At 38.9% G+C, this 22,366-nt stretch overlaps 1 long non-coding RNA gene across 1 annotated transcript in view; it reads right to left on the reverse strand.

Annotated features, from left to right (window-relative positions):
* Positions 1-7,424: 7,424 nt before the first annotated feature.
* Positions 7,425-22,366, reverse strand: part of LOC308177866 — a 52,037-nt gene continuing 37,095 nt past the window's right edge. The window contains exons 5-6 of the long non-coding RNA XR_013939461.1: positions 8,334-21,961; positions 7,425-7,499 (exon numbers count right to left, since the gene is read on the reverse strand). This is a non-coding gene — a long non-coding RNA (uncharacterized lncRNA). The remainder of the gene's footprint in view (positions 7,500-8,333; positions 21,962-22,366) is intronic.

Raw genomic sequence — 22,366 nt, forward strand, 5'->3', positions numbered from 1 at the left:
TGAGAAACAATTTTGATGGAGCAGTTTCAACCAACCATACTCACAAATTATTCTGCTAGAATAAAATCTTCTCCGAAGCATTTCAGCCATGCAGATATCTTTACCCTCCAGGAAAACCACACCATTCATTTTCACTGGTTGACCCACTGAAGACAGCATTAATCGGCTGTTCAGTCTAGGCATCTTTTTAGTGAGTAAGGATACATACAAAGAGTATATATGAAGAAACAAAGTGAAAGTAATTTTTATAACTACAGTAAAATGCTTCTTAAAATACTTATTTATAAATCTAATTGAGTAAAGACAAAAAGCAGGATTTTCCCCAAATCAAAGAGTTAAGAAACATGAGATTTCTTTTTTTAAATTAAGCACTATCAAGACTTTCAGATTCAAATCTCTCTTCAAATAAAACAAATTCTACTTTCCAGTCACCTGTTTCACAGCTGCAGCTCTGGTAATTGGACATCTCAGTAATTTATATCTTCACAAAAAACTAATGCCCATTTAAAATGGGAGATTTTCCAGCCTCAGGATCATTATTTGTGTATTTGTATTGCAGTAATGCCTAGAAGGCCCAGTGGAGACTGAGGTCTATTGAGTTAGTAAGACAGTGAAGAAAGTGACCTGCCTAAGTACAAAGTTCAGTGCAGCAGTTCAGTAAAGCAAGTAGAAAAATAAGGATTTCCATCCCAAAATCCTGACAGGTGGTATAATCTTTCAAAAATTCATCCTTGCAATCCTTATCTGTTACTTGTAGGCATACTATTCAAATAGTATCTGTCCTTTACATTTACAAACAGTTTCTCTGAATAATTATTTCCTTTAACAACAGAAGTCTCAAGCTATTTCCCATCTCCATTCTCACCGCCTACACTACCACCTCGAGAGATCTCGTGCATTTGCAACTTAGCCTTTTTTTTTTCCCTTCTTTTAATCATGCTTTCTGGGAGCCATAAAGCTGCAGGGGAGAAAACCATAAATAATAGCATCTTCAGAGAAGAGTTTAAGCTCTAAGCGGTGACAGAGATACAGGGTTCATATGCCGGCACCACACTTGATCAGAGAAGTCCTTACAAATCAGGTTAAGGAAAATTTACTACTAACCAGGATCCTATATTTGAAGAGGTTTTTCATCAGTCATAGAAATGATATCATTTTTGTAGCTGCCGTTTAAGTACATAAGTAACACAGAAGGAAAAGCACAGCAGACTGCTGGGATCCTGTCCAATATGGAATATCTGCAGCCTTAAGTCAAACAAGCTCAGAAGGTTCATGGAATTTGTCTCGGCGAGATCTGCCAACTCGGGGAAGGTCACAGTGCTTAAATGATAAAGGACACCACTTCTCAGTCAGGTGGGAGATGCAAAACGTTTGGGAAAGCGCCTTGTCCACCTTACAAAAGGAGATTTCTGTTCAACTTGTGAATTGTGTTTTTCCACAGCTCCACTGTCCAAACCTGCCGAATTATGTGACATTGCACACGGATGCTACGCCTAATTCTTCACTCATTCAGACGAAAGAATGAGGGCAGGGATTCCTAGGAAATATTTGAATGCAAGCCTCTTGCATCATTTGTCATGAAGAAAAACTCAAGACAAGGACTAGGACTAGAATAATTCCTATTCACCTTCGTAGCACAGAATGTAAATCCTGTCCCTGCCTTCTTTATAACCCCAGAACAGAACAGAACTGACTTGAGTGTGAGCTGGCACTCTTAGAGCACACCATAAATTGTGTCAAACTAGCATCAAAGGAAAATAGCATGGAAAATCTCTAGTAAGCCCAGGGCTATTATTGAAATGCATGCAGTAAAACAACCAAATGTTTCTGGCCGTTCCTCAACTCATTCTCCAAATGACATGTTCGGGTCTAGTCCGTAGCATGAATAGCTCTAACTTGGGCTGGCACTTGGTATGTTTGCCTTCTAAGCTAACAAAACCCGGGTTATACAAAAAATTGTTGTAGCTTAAGAGAGCCCAGCTTAGTAGAAATAATAAAGCAAGTTTACAGAAACAGAAATTTAAGGAAACACATTCAAAAAGCATAGGAAATAATTTTCACCTGAAAATTCAAAGCTGTAGAAAGCTGGCTTGTTGCAGCAAATGCAAATCATGCATTAAGCATTACAGTGCCCCAGGGGAATAATGAGAAAATCTGGATGTTTCTAATGACCTTCTTCATTTCACAAATGTAATAAAATCACTTTCAAAGAGATACCTAATGTTTAGCAAATTTATAGCTGGTTTTTGCTCCACTTTCAACCAATGGCTGACAAGTAGACTGCAGCGCTCAGTCCATGACCTGAAAGCTTGTTAGCAGCCTTCCTTGTTCTTTGGTTCTTTGTATTGATCTCAGAGTATCACAGGGAGTATCTTATGATTGTTCCTGTCCTTTATAGACATATAAATCAAGAGCAAATTCACTGAACTCAGAGCTGTGACCCTCATGTGAAATGGATGTTAATACAATCAGAATCACCTACTGGCAATGCATTTTTGAATTATTTCAGCCTGCTGTGCTAATAGTGTCCCAGCCTCTAACCTGTAGTTTTTGACAATTATTCAAAGTGCATTTCATAGTCAGAGAGCAAAGGATCCCTAAACACCAAAGCAGGTGAAAAACACACAGTACGTCTACTAAATGTGATACCCTACCCTTATTTCCAAACATCCTGTGTAATTTGGGGGCTCTGGGACTGCTTAAATTTCAACAGAGTTAACCAGCTGCAGTGTAGGATTTTATTGATTTGTTTTCACGCTCACAGCAATGATGTGATCCCATGTAAGAGATACTGTATTAATGATCAAAGTGCCTATGCCTCGCATTTCTGGACAAAATTCCGTCTATAATAATAACCTTTGAGTTCCATCTTCTTTTGCCAGTACTATACATGAAGTACTCAATTTCAGAAGTGGCTCATGTATCTTGCCTGTCAAATACATATTTCTTAAGAGCAGGAACAACTCTTTAATTTCTGACCTGTCTGTATTCATGAGCACGAAGCCTGTTCACTTCCCCAAAGCCCTTCTGAAAACATCACAGCGGACCTGCAGGACTCCCTGCAGTTTCCTCCAGCTCAAAGGCATGTTTTGGTTGAGTGGACAGAGCCATCAGCCACCAGAAATAGCTACACCTTTCACTTTGCATATTTGCTTCTAGCATTCTGTTTACGAAACGATGAGGAAAAGTTGCACACAGTTCTGCTAGGGCAGTGCCCGAGCACAGAGATGTTCAAAGTCTTCCAATGAAACAGTAGGTAAAACGACACCTGCCTCTTAATTAAACCTGATGTAATTCCTGATAGAACATGCCTAATTAATATTTTACAGCTTAATAAACCATGGTCAGTCTCTCATGGCTGGTCAGCCTGAAGACACCAAAACAGGTTTATGCATCAGTAAGACTCTGTCTGTTCTGGGCCATGTTTCTGGCCCTCTTTGGAAACATTCCACTCACTACCAAAAAGAATTAAGTTGTTTTTCTTTTTAAATCAAACCTACACAGTCTTATAATCCATCAGGCAACTTCACAGCATAAACACATCTGCATAATCCTCCTGAAGTTGCATAACTCTCCAGCTGTCCTCATAAAAGGGATTTTATTCTATGCCTGGCAGGTTTTGCAAGAAGCCCATGTTCTGTAGACTATGCATGTACTGATGTACATGATATTGGGGACTTTTTTTTTTTTTTTAACTAATCAGTTTTTAATCTCTGTACCTTTCTCTTGTAAAACCGGCCTTCCCTGCAGTTGTGTACACAGAAATGCTGATATAAATACACAAATACAGGTGCACAAACTATGGAACAGACATCAACTCCTTATGGTTCTAAAGGTGAGTCTGGTTAAATATTTTAACAAGAGCCAAATACTCTTCTGAATTCTCTCTCTTGGAACATACACTTAGAACATACACTTCTAGAGATACATCACATTTGTTGTGTCAACTGGCAGTAGCTGAATTAATAATTTAGTACGATGGCAATCATGGGACTTCTCATATACATATCCAATGCTAAAGCGTATGCAGGACCTTGTTAGTTTTCAGTACTACAGCCATCTCTAGTAATGGTAAATCCCAAACTCTGTTCTATTTCACATAATTTCATTTCTAAAATGCTATCTTGTCCAAGGCGACTACGACAAAGAGTTGCTTTATTCTTTTCCAACTGTGTTTAGTAATTCCCCTCCTCCAATATTATAGCTGTGTTGCTTACTGATGGTGTTTTACGTAGCTTCATCTTTTCAATGAAACGTCAGCACAGGCATCAGTAGGATACAGTACAAACACAAAGCTTCCCATGAAGCTGTCCGCTATTTGTAGTTGGACATTGCAAGCAGGAGGGGAAATGGAAAGTCTTCAAGACAAAGTCCAAATCTGATGGAAACTAGAGTGGGCAATATCTGGCAAATAAAAATTCTGCCCTTAAACTGAAGGGAGGACTGAAGTGCAACCTAAGCTACTTGTGACCAGTTACTACACAAACTGTTATTCCCATTTCTGTGACCTTTACTGAGGCTAAACCAAACTCCTCGCAAATTCTGAGGCCATTAAATAACTAGATCTTTAAAATACTAGATCTGTATTTTGCAGTACAACCTGTTACAACTTTAATATCATTATGAGAAAATCAGTATAAGAGAGGATTAATGTACAGATTCCCTAAAGAAAAAGCACCATTTCTAAGTGCTGTGAATTAAGAGCCATGATTATACGTAATTATTAAAATCACTGTAATGCCAAGCAGATTTAAACAAGACCAAATCATACTGTGCTAAATCCTGTTACAGTAAATGACTTGCTCTTTTGTAAAGACCTTACCCTTTACATACATGAGACATGGAAAACAGGGGAAGAAAAGCAAAGGCCGGGAGTAGATACAACTTGCTTACTATCATACAGCAGGTCAGCTGAAAAATCAAGTATAGAACCTAAGTCTCAATGGACCATGTAACCATTACCTCAGAACATATCCTATCATCACCATAATAAAAGTGCATTACAGTTGGATAAACATTTGTTCACCATTACAAGGTCTGGTAATTTGGTCCATCAGAACAGTGAAAGGACATCCAACATTTAACATCTGCATTCAATACCCTTAGATATTACGTCATGTTAGATGTTGATCAAACGGTATTTTAAATGATGCAAGAAATAAAGAAGGGAAAGTGTATGCTCCATATGCTAAATATTTATGCACTGAGAAAAGCAAAAAAAATATTGATTCTTGTTCCAAGGTCAACCATGTGCATGTCTTCACTCTAATAGAGCTAATTACGACAGAAAGTTGGTCCCTGCTGTTACAATCATTAAATGCTGCTTAGACAAACTGCCACTTACGTCATAGTGAACAGAAACTATTTTGCTTTCAGTCTTATGCTTAAGATATTCCAAAATATCCAAATCTTCCCAGTTTATGTCCTAATGCTACTGTATTTTACGTGGGTTTCTCTTTAAAACAATGCAGCAGTTGAGCTGCATGGACGTGCACTCAGAAACTGCAAGAGCTCACGTCACATTAACCTGACTTGAGAATTTGAGCAAAGGTTACCTGCTTCTCAGCACCATCCCCATCTCACTCAACAGGCTCCTGAATCCACAATTTCAATCTTCTTCCTAGGAACTTTTTTTTTTAGCTCGGCAGCGATTAATATTTTTTCATTCCTGACGTGACATTTTGAATTGTTTAAACGGAGGGACCGGAGAGATCGTTATTGTAGCCAACCTGCGGCTGTTGAGACCTCTCACACACCCCGCGTGGCCGCCCGGAACATCACAGCAACAGCACTAACAGGAGGCTGGGTAATGCTAATGAAAAAACCTCTGCATATTTATTTTAAAATACGATATCAAGGGAAATCAAAATTGAGCTGGAAGTTCAGCATTCACTTTGGTTTTGAATACAGGATTGTTTGGAGGCTCATCCTCTTTTTACTCCACAAGCTGGTCCTGCATCTGCCTGTTTCTCCTTTGTACACAGCTACAGCTACTGAGACAAAGGTAAAGTGCACTGTGAGCTACAGTCTCTGGTGTGCACTCCTCTCCAAAAGAACTGGAAGAAAATGTTGTGTTTTTTTTTTTTTTTTAAATTAAGACAGAGGAGCAGACATTTCCGACTGAGACACAGCAGATGGCTGCCAGAAAATGGTAAAGAATTCAGGAAGATGAAGGGCGAGGCAGCCTGTGGGCTTTGGAAAAGAGACAGGAACCCAAGACCAAATACAGCACTCTGTATATGTGGGGCAGAACGGTTTGGAGAGGGAGAATTGTGTAGGAGTCTCCCTCCATGCACTTTTGCTGGCATCCTCCTGGTCTTGCTGTAGTAAGCTTCGCCTTCAATCCTTAAACACAAGCGCTGCACGTCGGCAATAACTTAGCATTCCACATATGACAAGGAAATGTGTCTATAAGTACTCTGCTCTGGCCTTTTTGGCCTTTCTTCAATAAAACTGTAACTGGAGCTGTATTTCCTGGGAAAGGTGGCCTTATTCTGGTACAGAAGTTCTGCAAATACTTTTCTTAATATTGAAAACAGTTAGCATTGGAAGGGTTTAGACAATTCCACAGGAAACCCATCTAGCTGCGGAGCTCAAGAAACATTTTATTAGAGGTACTAACAACCTTTATAATAATAATAGGGAAAGTCAGTATTTCCGTCAGTTTATGTTAGGAGGTGTTGATACAGATGCTTTCTTTTTGCAATATATGTTATTGTAATGATCACATTTCAGGAGGGTGGAACAGGAATTTCTTTTGTAACTATCTGCAATGAAATTTTGAGATATCCCTCATACAAGCATTTTTAGCTTTTTATTTTAAATTGTTCTGCAACTGCTTATCTGAAGCCTCAAAATAAAATATAATCAGCTGCAGTAGCACGGGACTGTACATAAGAGTTCAAAAGTGTATTTCTTTTTATCGTGCCCAGGGTTCACTGCATTGTGATTAGAACGTCTCCGCATTCTGAAGACTATTTTGGCTCTGATTTCAAGGAGTTCATAGCACCTACCTATGAAGCTAGGCTTCCAGGGGGGCTCAGCTCCTAGTTCAGAGCCTCAGCCTTACCTTCTGGAGAGTCCAGCACCCACACATTCTCAGCCTTCTCCAAGACAATGGCAAACTGCATTGCAGTCCAATTCCTTTTCATCAAAATACAGCAAACCCAGACATGATGGCTGATCCCAACCCCCAAACAATCCCTTTCAGTAAAAATACTCATTCACAGGATTCAATTGTATGAAAATCTATTGTTTACTCCCTAATCCATTTGAATATCTAAGGTAATTATCTGAACATTAAGAATAACTGCGAAGAATGCAAAACACAAAATTCAACAGCTCTGTGAGCTGGTTATTAAACAAGCCCCAAACTTACCACACACCAACTGCAGAGGAGAGATGTTGCAGGAGGGAATACTCACACTTCTGACAGTAAGCAGACATGAGGTTTCACAATCTTCCTCTTCATGTGGACCACAGGGTCTCATCAGTATTTACTGTTCCATTTAAGGTAATTTGGTACAACTCTTTTGGCACATACACAAATAAAATTACTGTAGCAACTGAAGAAAATAATTCAGCTTGCGTGGACACCTATACATCTTCCGTACGTAATTTAGCGGCTGAAACTTACCAAATGGTCAGCCAGTCTTTTGCAGATAGCTTTACGTACGGTGCTGATGCCCTTCAAGACCCATGACCTTGCACAGGATGGATTTGGGACAACTCAGCAGTATGTCTGCTTTTGCATATGAACCAGAGGAAGTTCTTCTTTAGCTCAAGGGGAATGGGCGCACAGCTGGGGGATAAGAATAGCCACTCTCACCACACAACTGTGAGCAATGAATGGCATTCGACCAAAAAGTGATTGTTAAAATCTCTCTATTGGCCACACTGCAATATTTACAGAAACATTTGTTCGAAGGGCCTCTACTGCTTGTCGGGAACTATTGTCAAAATTATGCTACTGTGACGGTTGCTAGAAAGCCTCTATAATACAGAACACCCAGCATTACAATTCCAAATTCTATGTTCTTCATTAAAAGTGAATAGAATATTACTTTCCCCATGTTTTCTCACCTGCAGGTATCTGCTCAAGACCTTCAGAATGTTATTGTGAAGGTGCTTTACATTTCTGCATGAGAAAAAAAGGGAGAGCCAGGGGAGGACTGGATTAGAACACGCTCACACCCTTGAGATTGATTTTCTTTTAGGTGCATTTCACGTGTACAGTTTCTTCCTTCTGCACTACAATGCTTCCTTTCATTCATCAGAAGTGCACTGTTGTCAGGAAGGCAAGAGAGGGATCCTAAAGCTCATGTAAAGGATACTGAAGGCTCACAAACAGCAGGAACCAACACAAACTGCTCCAGCCCATACTTCATTTTACTGGAGGCTGGCAGAGCAACAACACAAGACACACAGCTCTCACCGACCTCACAGAATAGCATGGAGAAAACTTCCACAAAGACAGTCTGGTCCTACCTCCCACTGTTGTAGGAACACAGCCTGAATCTGGACTCTTGTTTTTATTGGCATCTTGGTTAATTCTATAGAGCAATCAAAGTAATTTGTTCCAACTGTTTTCTTCCAAAACAACTCACATTCACTGCCACACCTCAGACAAAAAAAAAATAACAAATTGTTAACAAATGGCTGAGGTCTCAGTCACAATTAAAACAACAATTGTGAAGAGGAAATCATAATAGTACAAACACAGCTCTATCCAGTTCTCGCTGGGGTAAGTCATTCCTGCAGAGATGTGGAATTAGAACCCAAGTGGATGTGATGACTTTTTGTTGTTTGGCTCAGTGATCTCTCACAAGCAAGAAGTATTCCTGCAAAGTAGTGCTGCTGGTATTTCTTTGCAGTAACGCCCTCTAATCGTTGGTGTACAGACAGAGTAAGCAGTACAGTACTTTTCCTGAAGAGTTTTACGTTAAAAACACAAGCTTCTCATGTTCAATTTAAAGTACGTATGACATAGAGTAATTGCTTATCTTCATTGCAACATATGGTTACTGGTGAGCACTTCCTAGCAGCTGGCATGATCGACTCATGGTAGAAGATTTTAAAACAGATCTGCCCATGTTTCAAATACTTGTGTGCACTTGCTTCTCAAAAGATGTATTTTGCATCATCCACACTGAGACACAGCCAAGCATCAAACAAAAAGTTTGGGAATAAACACACTGCTTTCTGACATGAGGAGATTAGCTGCCATGCTGCTCACCTACAGAACAGATGTTCAGCTTCCTAGTCACCTAAAATCATCCTCCAGAAATCCATAATTTATATCTAGCTGCCTGGATTTAAAACATGTATGGACAGTGGAATCATGAACAGATTCAAGTAGTTCACAACACACAGGATGTTGCTGATGTATTCAATGACAAGGGACAAAACCAAAGGTTAATGCAATTGATATTGAAACATACATTGCAATTACTAGCTACAAATTATTTTCCTTGCAAAATGAAATACCTTGCAAGGCTCAGCTGTCTTAGAAATGTTATTTTTCAATTCACCAACTGTTTGACTTGAACTAGACAATGACCAAGTCAGCTAAAATTTTCTACTGTATGTATGAATGTTTAAAATATGGGGAATTAGTGGGTATAAAAATTACCAAAAAGTTCATTGTGCTTGGTTTTGGTCGAGTTTGGTCAGTTCCTATATATTTCAAACTTCTTTTCCTTTGGGTTAACTATCCTCATTACCTTTTCATCTGAACCCTCATGTTGTTATTTACTGGGTTGAGAATCAGAATAGATCCTAGAATATCATGAGCACCTAACAGGAGCTGGGTAGGGGCTTCAGGAGTGCCTACTTGGTGCTGTACCTGTTTGTGCAGAAGCTACTCTGTCTTGCCTCTTAATCCTTTTTGTTGGTTGTCTCCAGATTCCTTTCACATTTCACATTTTTGCTATTGAGCTGGCCAGAACTGAATTTATTATTTTCTCCAGTTATATTAGCTTGCACTTCTCCAGCTTGAATCTCATTTTGCTTCCTGCACGTATTTCTGAGCTCTTTAGATCCCTTTTTATTATTTCTCCTTGCTCACTTAGTTTGCAACACCTGTCAGTTTAGTGTATGATTGCACCATTAAAAAGCAGGGCAGCTGCAGGGCAGTCAATGCCACAGTGCCCTTGGGAAACTCCAAGCAGCCCTGGGTCTCAGACTTTTGGAAATTTACCTGTGGCAAAGAGAAAGTACCAAGAACACACGTAGCTGAACTGGTGCTTAAAATAATTTGCCAGAAAGCACAGTGCAGATGAAGGGCATCCGTGTTGTTTCAGAGGAACAGAGTGTGTGTTGGCATTGCTTTGCCTGAAGTTGCTGCTGTGGCCCAAATATGATTTTTACCTGGGTGTGAGGGATCTGAAAGCTCTTCATTACCTATTGAACACGGCCGGGTGTTGGCATATCACGTTATAGGTGAGCCTCTGCATCCTCCCTCTGCGTCCTCTTTGGGGAGCGCTGAACTACTAGGCAGTTCCTTGCAGCCATGATTCAAGCCCTTTTTTATTTTTTAATTGACTGATCTGTAAGACATTAAAACATTTTAGGACTTGGACTTGAAAAAATTGGAACTGCTGCAAGTTGGTATTGATGTTCTGAATTCTAGTGCTCTTTAACTCTGAAATGGCAGCACAGGGATTAAAAGTTTGGGAGACCATGTTCACACTGAGTACAGACATTAATTCACTTCGAGAATTTTCAGTTTTTATCTGGAGCCTGATGTTCAGTTTTTCCATGGCATTTTACATAGAATTAACTATTCTTCTCATGTCTTATTATTTCCCATGGCAGACCCCAAGGTGATTAAATTATAATACTGATAGCTACCTCCAGGGAGCACTGAGTTTCTATCCATGCGGCTGCCTGGGTACTTTATCTAACCAGCTGCATCAAGCAGCAACCCACTGGGCAGTACAGTGATTTTGCTTACCTTTGAGGAGAATCAGGCAATTTTAAACATGCACATTAGCTCTCTCTAAAGAGGCTTTTCAGTGAATTCATGGTAATGCCATGAACAAACGTCTTTCCAGAATTTTTCATCTGCCCGTTTTATTCAGAATTTGAGCAGGTTTTTTTGTGTGTCACTCTTCTGTATCTTACTAATCCAAACAGGAATATAAATTACTGAATCAGACTTCTAATCAATTGTAATTTTGGCTGCCATTTCCTCCGTAATAAAACCTTAGATTTATAAAAAGCAAGTTTTAGCATAGGAATTTTCTGTGAGTAATGCCCCTTAGGAGTTTTTTTTTTGGAACCATGTAATTATGATGGACAAGGCTGCATCCTGTCCTTTCACAGCCCCACAATAAGCAGTCAGGACTCCACCCTTATCCTTTACACTGGCTGCAATTGTGGCCTAAGTCAAAGACCTTGATCCACTGACAACAATAAGCTTAGATTCAGGCTGTTAAAGAACTGAGGACTATGTGCAAAATGTCCCTTTTAATGACAAAATAGAGGAAATTGTACCTTTCCCTTAATAGCAGGGTGCTCGTTCAAAAATATGGCATTTAAGGAATATCTAAAAAAGTTCTAATTGTTCATGTCTTTCCTTTTTTTACAGTTTGGATAACAGCTTTTACAAATAAATGTGTCTGAACACTTAATTGAATTACCTATCCTAATTACAGTACGTGCTCTGACATACTTATACATAAAGATGGTGAATGGAGCTCAAATCCTAAAATAATGCATCTGTAATGAATTTATATATTTGTATATAAGACTAAATATTTTTGTGGCATTCTAAAGGGTTTGTGTTTTTTTTTATATCATTTGTATTCAGTAATGCGCTACAGTAGCTATGTTTAGCTTGAAATAAATTGTTCTCTAATCAGTATTAAGCAAAAAGAACAATTATTTAATACGCATGACCCTTATTTTAATTGATTTTTAGCCTGACTTCACAAAGTGACATTTTAAAAATTCTTTTAGTTCTTAAAATTTTTTAAGGATTTGCATTTCTTTCTGAAAAGTGAGTGTGATAGGTAAGACAGCTCCTCCAAAATATCCTGAGTGAAACCTGTTTCACTTTAGGACTTCCTCTCTTTTCCCTTCAGCCACACTGTTCTTCAGAGCCACAGGTAATTCCCACGTTTGCAATCATTCTTCATTTTAGGCAACTTCAGGAGTGTGGGCACCTGATATAGTCAATGGAGCCTGGAGAGAGCAATTCAGAGCATTCTCAGTGCTTAACTCTCTTCTTAGTGTAAGTTCCTGATTATATACAGACTCAGATGTCCTATTGTAGGCAAATGACTTAAACGTCTAAATTTGGAGGGTGAAGAAGTTAACATTAACCCCTTGGTTTTGCCATATAGGAAGTTGGAGACATGCATTTTTCTGCAGAATTGGGGTTTTCATAAAAAACAGAAATTCTCGTCAATATGTAGCTGAAAAAGTATGCCTTAATTCAGAGGCAATAGGAGGTAGTTTAAGAGTGTCAGGAGAGATGATACAAATTCCTGTTCTGCCACAGACTTTCCCTGTGACCTTAGGCAAGTCACTCAGGGCAAGATTTGTGTGGGCATCTGGACATCTGACTCCACAGGATTTAACTATGTAACTTTGAAAATCTAGCCATTGAGCTCTGCTCTATCATTTTCCATTTGCAAAATACAAATAGTGTTACTTCCTCTCTCACTTTTTACCTATGAAAGCGTTTACATGGAATTCTCTGTTAAAAGATGTAAGGATGAGAGAATACACACTATGACAAAGCATTCCACTGCTTTAGAATATCCTCTAAACAGATTATGATTCTCTCTAACCTATTATTTATATGTTTTGGGGACAATTCTTCAGATTCCTTATAGCTGAATAACTGAAGTTTCTTCACCAGTATTTGGTGTCTCCATCTGAAAGGATGACAGCTATCAGTAAAGCAGTCAGGTAAAGTTATATACTATTGTTTCTATTCCCAAAATAGAGTACAAATATTTGCAATTCAAATATCTGCCTATTTAAATTTAAAATTTAGTTTCAAAGATCTGCCAGCTAATCTAACTTGGAGTGTATGCCTTACACCAAGATTCTCCCACAGTTAGGGCAACTCTTCAAGCAACAGTACTGCAGCTCCTCTCCCATCCTCTGACCCCACATATCCTTTGTCTGCCAGCCCTGTGCGTGTCCTGAACAGAACATGGAAGGGGTCACAGCACTGAACCTGTCACTGCAGCTTCTGTTGGAACCGCATCCTCAAATGTTCTGGCTAGATGGCACAGACAGGTTATACTGCAGCATTACATCCATGTCATGCACCGTGACATTCCTGATAGGCTTCCCATGATGTGGCTCAGGGCTGCGCAGTTTCAGAGGCCAAAGCAAAGGAAACTCAGACGGTTTCCATTAATGCTTCTTTGCCACTTTGATTCACTTTCTGCAGTCATTTTGCCAATGAACTATGACATAAACCAGATTTCCTCTTGCTGTACTTTCTAACAAACAGATGACTTGCTGGTATGTCATTCAGCTGGGCTTTCACCTGGAAGAAAATGGCACGTTGCCTACAGTGAAGTGACTTACTTTAATTGGCACAAACTTCTTTTTGCATCATCCTGTGCTCATGTCTTGGCTGCATCTGACGGAATATATTTTACATGTATTAGCACTTCCAGCATACTGAAAGCTTGCAATACATATGCTGGGTATCACTCCAGGTATGTATGACCTCATAACATTTCGCAAATTTTGGATATCAGTTTGTTTTGCAGTTGTTCCTAGTGTATAGAAGTGGAAGGTTTGAATAGGAGTATCTACCCTAGCTTAGCTACAGGCATATTTATAATACGCCAAGAGGATCACAGAAACTCCAGATAATGAATGAAGCTTGAAATCCAGAATGATTTCTAGTAAATTTGTGTCAAAATGACACTTTATTCACAAAATTATTCATCATCAACCCTTGCACACGTTAAAAAAGACCTCAGAAATGGTTTCTGATGTAGTTTAGCAAGCTACTGCATTATGTTGAGCAGTACCTTGCCCTTTGAATAGTCCTATTGATTTTAGTTCAGAATAAGGTTGGCAGAATGGGGACTTAGCAACTGCAGATGGACAGCAGTTCCTTCCTTAATTTATATTCATCAGGCCATGTTTGACAATTTTTTTATTTTTTTAAGGAGGCTCTGTCTCCTCTCAGAGCAAATATAAATCTCATCAGCACATCTGATCTGGACATCTCTTCTGGATATTTCCCACTGACTTCTGCTGGAAGATGCTGATGCTGCTTAATCGATGGCAAAAGTTCATTGGTTTCTATGCAGCAGGGTTTTGCCTTAATTCTTTGGGTATTATTGCCTACTAGAGTTATCTTTGGCATATTTTGCTAGTTCTCTGCCCTGGACTTCATTAATGAAATATTTCCTTCTATTAAAGCTCTGCAGTATAAAACACAGCATATTTCCAGGCCATATTTCTCCTTTTCCAAGTTTAACATTTTGGCAGTGCACTTCTCACTTTCATTTTTATTTTAATCCCGAATCTATTGGGGCTATTAACCTTGCTTTAACAATTCCCTATTATATAATCAATTGTACCTCCAATATTACTTACTACCATATCTAGAAGCATATTCATTTTTGTTATGAGACGCACATATTAATTCAGAAACAATTCTAAATCAGTTTGAGTGTCACACCCTTGATTTCCAATAATAACTGCGTAGTACAGTGCACACCTCTTACACACATATGTTACCCATTGGCATAAATACTGCTCCAGATCATTTGACCACAGCAATGAGTTACAGCAGCCAGCTTACCCCAAACTATAGCACCAGTCTCAGAAGACAAAAATACAGGAAGAAGGACTACAGCACACCCAAAGCCTTAGTTCCCATGTGCAAATATAAGCATAAAGGAAGGACATAGTGAAGAATATGGTGTAGCTGCCTTTCTTCCTAACATCCACCTGCTTCTTGTATTGCCCTGCAGCACAGATGATAATTTTTTTAATTCACAGACGCAGTAATACGTAGAAATACAGCAGACCTTTTCCATTATCTCTGCCCAACAGAAGGCTTCACGTGGATTCACTCATTCCTCTCAATGGCTGGGCTTTCAGGTTTCATTGGTACAACAGAGAACCTCTTTGGCAGGACCTGAAGGAATGTTCCCTCTCTATAATTTGATAGGAATATAACCCATCACTAAGATATTTCAAAACTGTTACAGAGCTTAGCTTTGCACTTAAGGATGTAAAATGGTTCCAGAAGGAAGGAGAGGAGATGCAGTACATTTTCTTTTAAGCCAGTTGTAATTCAGAGTCTGTATTTCTACCAGTATTTTAATCAGTGTAAACACCCTACCAAAGACAGATCTAGTCAAATGTTTTGTGGTACCCAATGGAAACACCCTGTTTTTCTAAGGCTGGATCCAAAATTTAATGGAAGTTAACTGAAGGGCTCCTATTATTTGCTCAGCAAGCAATGACAGAATTCCTACGGAATTAGCCTTGTCCTCATTTTTTCTTCTCAAACCCGATCTAATTCTCCGTTTCTGAGAGCCTAATGAAGTTTTGGGGAGTCCTGCTGGCTGTGGCCAGTCCCGTTTACCTCCAGCCTCTGAAGTGTGATGGGACCAGCAGAAGGACCTTCTTATTTCTGTGGCAGTTCCCCTTCTCGGGAGGGCATGAATCGCACTGGCAAATGTTTTGAAAATGTTTCATTTCAGTCCATTACTTTTGTGGGTTTTTTTGCCTTGAGGCAAAGCAAGACGAAAGACTCTGCAAGGTACTAAGCAGACCCTGATTTTACACCTACCAGCTTCAAATGGCATAAGAAGGAGAGCTGGTTTCAGATGGGTTTGTCTGATTTTAATGCTCTCCCAAATGCGATTTGTGAAGGCCAGTGAAAAATGAACACCACAAGCTTACTCCTGGCAATAGCAAGTCAAAGCTATCCCAAGTATCTCAGACACTTATTTTACTTCAGATTTTACGTTGGTATTAATGAATCTCAGCCAGGGAAATGCTTTTAGTGAGACCAGCTATTTTACTGTAATGTAAATTTAAAAGTTTCTTTATTATGCCCATAAAAAGTCTTCAACTTTATTATATTTTTGTACAGTAACTGTGACTTTTATCATCTTATGTAAAACCTTAATCAGGTCTGAGCGTCAAATGAGATCAGACAGAGTTTTACTCTATCCCTTTTCTCCTTTACTTTTTCTGACCAGCGTAGACCCAATACACACAGAATACTGATTTAGCTGTTACCTTTCCTTTTATTTTATTGAAAGATCTCTGCAGGGATAAACATGCTCTTCTGGAACTTTTCTTTTTTTTAATTAAAAGTGAATAATAAAGTAGAATGATCTGATAATGATATGGACATAAATTCACACTCCTCTGAAATTTATATGAAGTTCTATAACCATGGAGCTTTATGAAGCCCAGCATATTCTTCCAGCTTTCTATTTTCATTCTGCATGAATCCTGTATCACTACCGTCGTTCCTTTTAACTACATTTCTTTCCTCTTCCTTTATTCCTGGGAGTATTAGAACCTTTCTTCACTACTGTTGTGAAAATATATACTGTGCTAACAGTAGTTGGAGCGTAAGGAAAGATTACCCCCACGCCATGCAAACGCAGAATAAAAACCAGTCTTGCCTCAGAAGGTTTTCGTGTCAAGTGAGGTGTGAACAGAGAAGCAGGTACAAGGAGAGAGCATACGGACAAATGAACAGCATGAAAAGTTGAGTGTATTTCTAAGAACCATGCCCCTTGTTCTGTTAGATTTTCTTTCTTTAATAGAGATGTAGTACAAATAGCTGGCACGGGGAATTAGGTGATAGTATGAGGTAAGAATAAAAGCAAGAAGAATGAGTAGCACGGTCAAAGTTCATCACCTGGCTCTGGATACCCAGAAGATACATCAAGGCTGAAAAGAATCTCTGAGAGATTTAAGACAGAGAAGATGGCAGCTGTATCAGCACGGCTTTGTTTTTTTTTATAATAAGATTTCCCCCCAAAAAAAACATTAAGGATGTGAGAGATCGCAGGAAGGTATTTTTTTAAAGAGCATTGCTTGCTACATCATTTACTCCAACACAGGGAGAAAATCTTTATAAGATTCAGATGTACAAGACAATTCAAAAGAAACTCTTCTGGCTTTTCCACACTGTTTAAAATCTCGTCCGCGTAGTTATATTGACCAGGATAACTACAGAAGAACAAGTATCAGACCCCAAGTATTGTCACGTATCTCCCTTCCACAGACATTCTATTTTACAATAAAGGATTTAAAGGATTATTCTGGAACAGAGCATTCCCACAGGAAAGCAGAAACGTACTGGCATCGTTATAGAGGAATAATAACACCCTGTAAACATGACCTAGGTTTTATCCCACCTTATGTCAAGGCATTCAAAATCCCTGTAGGAACAGTCAGGTGCTTAGCTGCCAAGCAATTATACTCTTGATCTCTATAGTGCCTTGGTTTTTAGGAAGACCTCCCTTGCTGCAGTCAGGTGCTACACCCTCTGGAAACTCAATGAAAAAAATTATGCTTACAGCAGGAATCTCTGCCAGCTGCCTGGGATTCTCAGACTGTACACAGAATAAGATGGGCCAATAAAATGTATGGTGCAAACAATAAAAAGAGAGAAAAATTAACTGAGAACTGCTTCAAAGATGCTTGAACTAGCTCCAGCAAAATTGTTATGGTAAACATTTATTTAATAGTAATTGGATTTTGCCATGTCAGCTTAAATGCCCTACAAATGCTATCTTTCAAATGAAACAAGATGTTTCTGGGCTGTACTTCTGTACAAATTCAGTTGTTGAGATTACTCACCTCTGATATACTCGAAGTCTTAAACCTGACATATCATTTACAGTGTCTCATCAAACAGCATCACTTTTTTTCATCTGAATCACTACAGCTTTACTGGAGTTACTCTGACTGACACTTATGTGACAGAAGAGCTCAGTCTTCACGCTTATAGAAAGGGTTTTCGGTTCATTCATGGTCAGTTCTGGTCTTTAGGGTCAAGTCGCCTTTTGGCAATTTGCTACTTCTGTTTCATTTTTATCAGCCGTAATTCTACTAGAGAAAAACACACGCAATGGAGAAAACTATCACAGGCAGGACAACCAGCCAAGTCATAAAACAACACCTTTTATCCCTCCCTCTGTGCAAAGAGAACACTATGTACGGACCGAGTCCCAAATCATAAAGTCCTAAATTCTATAAATCTTCCCCAATAGAATTAGAAGTGACAATTTTATTATGTAACGCAGATGATATATCTGCCACTGTGGCTAGGGACCTGCCTATTTGAGTCCAAAGCAAAAATAACCACATACCACTCCAAGGAATTGTCAGTGCCCACTTTCCCTTTTAGATTAATCTTCTTCTAGCATAATTTGCAGAAAAGATCACAGTCAACTAGATAGCACACGTTGAATACTGTCTGAAATAAAAGTCCGACTGACAACTTGGAAAGTGGCAATTCCCCAAAACTATCCGGGAAGTGAACAACAAGGAGGAGTATTTGTGCATACTGAAAATGCACGTAACCAAATGAGCTCACCAACACAAATAAAAATGAAAGAAAATCGTATCCCCACCTGGAAAAATTCAGAACTAATTTGGAATTCTGTGAGGGAAGCTACGCACATTAATCTGAGTGAGGAGTTGGAAGGAAAGGATTACTTGAGGTTAAAACTTATTTATTCCTGATCAGATATTGGACTCTTTCAGAAAAAAAAGTCAGGTTTTATTATGCACCTGTACTGCCCCAGATGTTAGCAATGTCACTGGAATTGCGCTACAGTGAATGGCAGACTGCAGTGCGTGCAAAGCCGTATACTACGGACAGACTGAAATTTGGTATCTTTATTGAGTAAAAGAATTTGCTCATTCATATAAAAGTGCAATAAATCCCTCTCCACATCTCTATTACACTGCAACTGCTGTGTAAGGATGTGGTTTCAGAATCAATTTAAGCCATCTAAAACTGCATTGTCACCGAAAAGGGCTGTCCTACCTTCTGCCTGGGCTGGCTGGAAAGTAAAACAGATGGGTAGCAATGTATCTTCGATCACCTCAACCTGCACATGGAAATGTATCCCGAGTACAGTGCTGGATCCACCGATACCAGCACTAACCACTAACCAGTGGGTTCTAGACCACCCTGATCATTTGTCGTATTGTGATTTAAGTTATCTTTGGTCATAAAATATGTTTGCACGGATATGTGTACAGACAAAGTTTCTGAACCAGCTATGAGCAGATCACTCACGGTTCATAGTATCACCAACTTACTATTTAACCCATTTTTCTCTCTGAATCAGCAGCCTCGATCTCTGGTGCCATCAATCCAATACTGTCAGATTAAGCATCAGGCAATGCTTAATAACACTGAACTAATTTTATATCCTTGGTTACATAGATGGTTTAGGAAAATGATGCTGTCGTCTCACTTTTAGAAAAAAGAAAAAAAAAAAGAGCACCATGGATTAGCCATAAATATGCATAGACTAGAGTAAGAACATCTTTTCTCAGGCTAACTCTGGCTGACTGTATGGTTTTGATGTTCCCAAGCTGCCATGTACCATTTGAATTTGTCCACAGTGAGTTTTGAACAGTAATTTGCATACAGGAACCAAAAATAAAGAGTGGTTTGGGGATATAATACAGCTAATTTCTGTCAAACATGATGCCCAGGGGTTTCGTTGTAAAATTTTCAGCCTGTAGTTGGATATTATAATACTTATTCCTTAGCCTGGATTTATTACAATAGGAATCAGCATATAAAAGGAAGTGCTATTCTTTATCCTTTTTACTCGGTCTCCTGTATGCCTGCTTTTAAAGTACAGCTGTCTACCAGATGCAAGAAAATTAAGCCATTTAATTTCCTCTCTCGTGCATAACTCCCATTAATGTTAATGGCATCTAGGTATGAAAGTAGGAAGAGAGCTACTGTGAACAGACTGAGTATAATAGCTCGCCCATTTCAAATAAATCTGGTTGTTTCAAAAAGAAAGGCAGAAAAACTGTCACATCACATCACAACTTATCCTTCAGCATAAGACCTACAAATTCATACTTGATTGACTTCAGAGCCGCAGTAGATACTACATGCTGAACTGTATCAATGCTTAAATACATACCTCCAATTTCAATAAAATGTTAATGGTAAGGCATATAAAAATGTAATTCTTGATTGCATATATTTTACACTGCAGCTCCTATGGCGCTTTTCTGTACATCTATGATTTTTATTAAAAGGTCTAATTTGCCAACTGTGGGCATAATTCCATCAGTTTAGCCAGTCAAGGGAACCCAGAAGCATCTGGTGGAAACGTTTTGCCATGCCCAGGATACCATTATATTTGTACTCTAGTTGCAACACTGCACTTCAGATTGCCTACTCTGAATTACACAGCTTGATTCCAGAAATGCACAGAAAGACTGGGACATCTCTATCAGCACCTTACTTCCGACACATTAATGTCCCTACTTTACTATTATCCTCTGTGTTTCATACTTACTTCATTCCAGGTAGCATCTAGATGCCATTAACGAAAAAACTGTTCTGTTAATCTCGTTATTCTCTGCACATTTACATCAACAAACTCTTCAATCATGGAATGGGAACAATGAGAAAGACCTTTCCAAATGTCCTCAGTCATCGTTCCAGAACTTCTGTCCTTATGTTACTGTACTACTACAAAACAATATTGGCTCCTTTCGGAATCAGTGTTAATTTCCTGAGTGATGACTGAAGAGGGGACAGTGCAGCATGTGTAACTGTTCCGTGAGATAGCAAATCAAATTCCTTTTTCAGTTCCAACTGAAATTCTGAAGCATGTTCTAACAAAAAAACAAAATCTGGATAACAGTGCTTTTGACAGATTTAACAGTTCTTCCAACCCATCCGTGACTCTGGAAAAACAGTTACATCCTATTTCCTTCTTGTTCCATACCCTTTTTAAATGTAAGTAAAAATTGATTCTAAATGATATAGGCTTGTCAAACAAGACATTTCTGTCCACCTTATTTGACATAAATTTTGGACAGATTAAATATTTCTTGGAGATCATTTACTATGACGTACAGATTCAAGCTTGTGGCACACTGGAATTACAGGATTAAAACTGCTGGGACAGATACACTGAGAATCCAACTCACTGCTATGCTGAAATCTCCTACGCTTTTGTTCAGCGCACCGCATTGTTTGTTCATGGTTGATTGAGCTGTAAAACAGATTAACCTTCAGTTCTACAGAGGCAGATTTTAAGGGTAATTGCAGAATTTCATTGTATCCAGACAGTTTAAGCCTCCAAGTGGTTAGCGTCCTAAATTTGAATGCGGTTTCCTTTCACAGAAAAAGCATATGCAGTCGTCAGAGTCTGTGGTTCAAGGTATAAACCACACAAAGGTTTTATCACAGATTAAGTTTCTCTGTCTTTTAAATGGAGCATATCTACTACTTGCAATATAGAAGACTTTCAAATTCAAGAAGTTAGAAGCTGAATTCATACTGCCTGAATAATCCCATGTCACTGCTTTGTGTCTTTTGCTGTTGTATAATCCCATGGCTACAAATACACTTTTAAAGTCACAACATTTCTTGGGCTTTTTAAAGCTTTTATTTAGAAATACCTCCTGTGAAAATTCAAGTTCCCCATTATTAAATTTTTATAGGAGATCGTCACCTGTCACAAAATCAAGGATAAATGTAGAAGTTCTTCTAATATTAACAGAGCAAATGCAATAGAACACATTGCTTCCTCTGCTAACTTTCTTCAGAGCAAAATTTAAATAATCAGATAACACCTTCTGCAACAAATGTTCACCAGGGCTTTCATTTTCAAAAAAGACTAAATAAAAGTTTAATTCAAAGGATTCTTCTGGAAATGCTGGTCTCAAAATCCTGGCAGTGAATATGGAAAAATCAGCTGGATCACAGGTGGCTCAACAAGCACTGTAAGAAGTAAAGCAATTTTCAGTCACGTTGAAATAAATGCAGGATCCCACAAGGAATAGCGTACTGCTTATACTGAGATCTGTCCAGCATGCAGAGTAAAGGGGAATTTCAGTGGAATTAGGAAGTTAATTAGGCAAACCACCCGACAAGCCTATCCAGAAGAAACATGCTCCAGCCCTCTTCCATACAGAAGACCTTTCTGAGAAGACTGTATCGTGGCTTTAGAATTATCCAACCCTACCAAAATTCATAGCCCTTTAAGGGTCTCACTAATTCCATCTGCCAACTTTTGTGGGTTTTTTTTTGTTGGTGTTGGTTTTTTGATTTTGAGGTTCTGAGCTTCCAGCAGCAGCACCCCAGGGACGGGACACAAGCAGCCAACTATTTCCGTGTAGCCTTTCA

Source organism: Anser brachyrhynchus, assembly GCF_964034855.1.
Source record: "Anser brachyrhynchus genome assembly, chromosome: 14".
In the NCBI taxonomy this organism is placed as follows: domain Eukaryota; kingdom Metazoa; phylum Chordata; class Aves; order Anseriformes; family Anatidae; genus Anser; species Anser brachyrhynchus.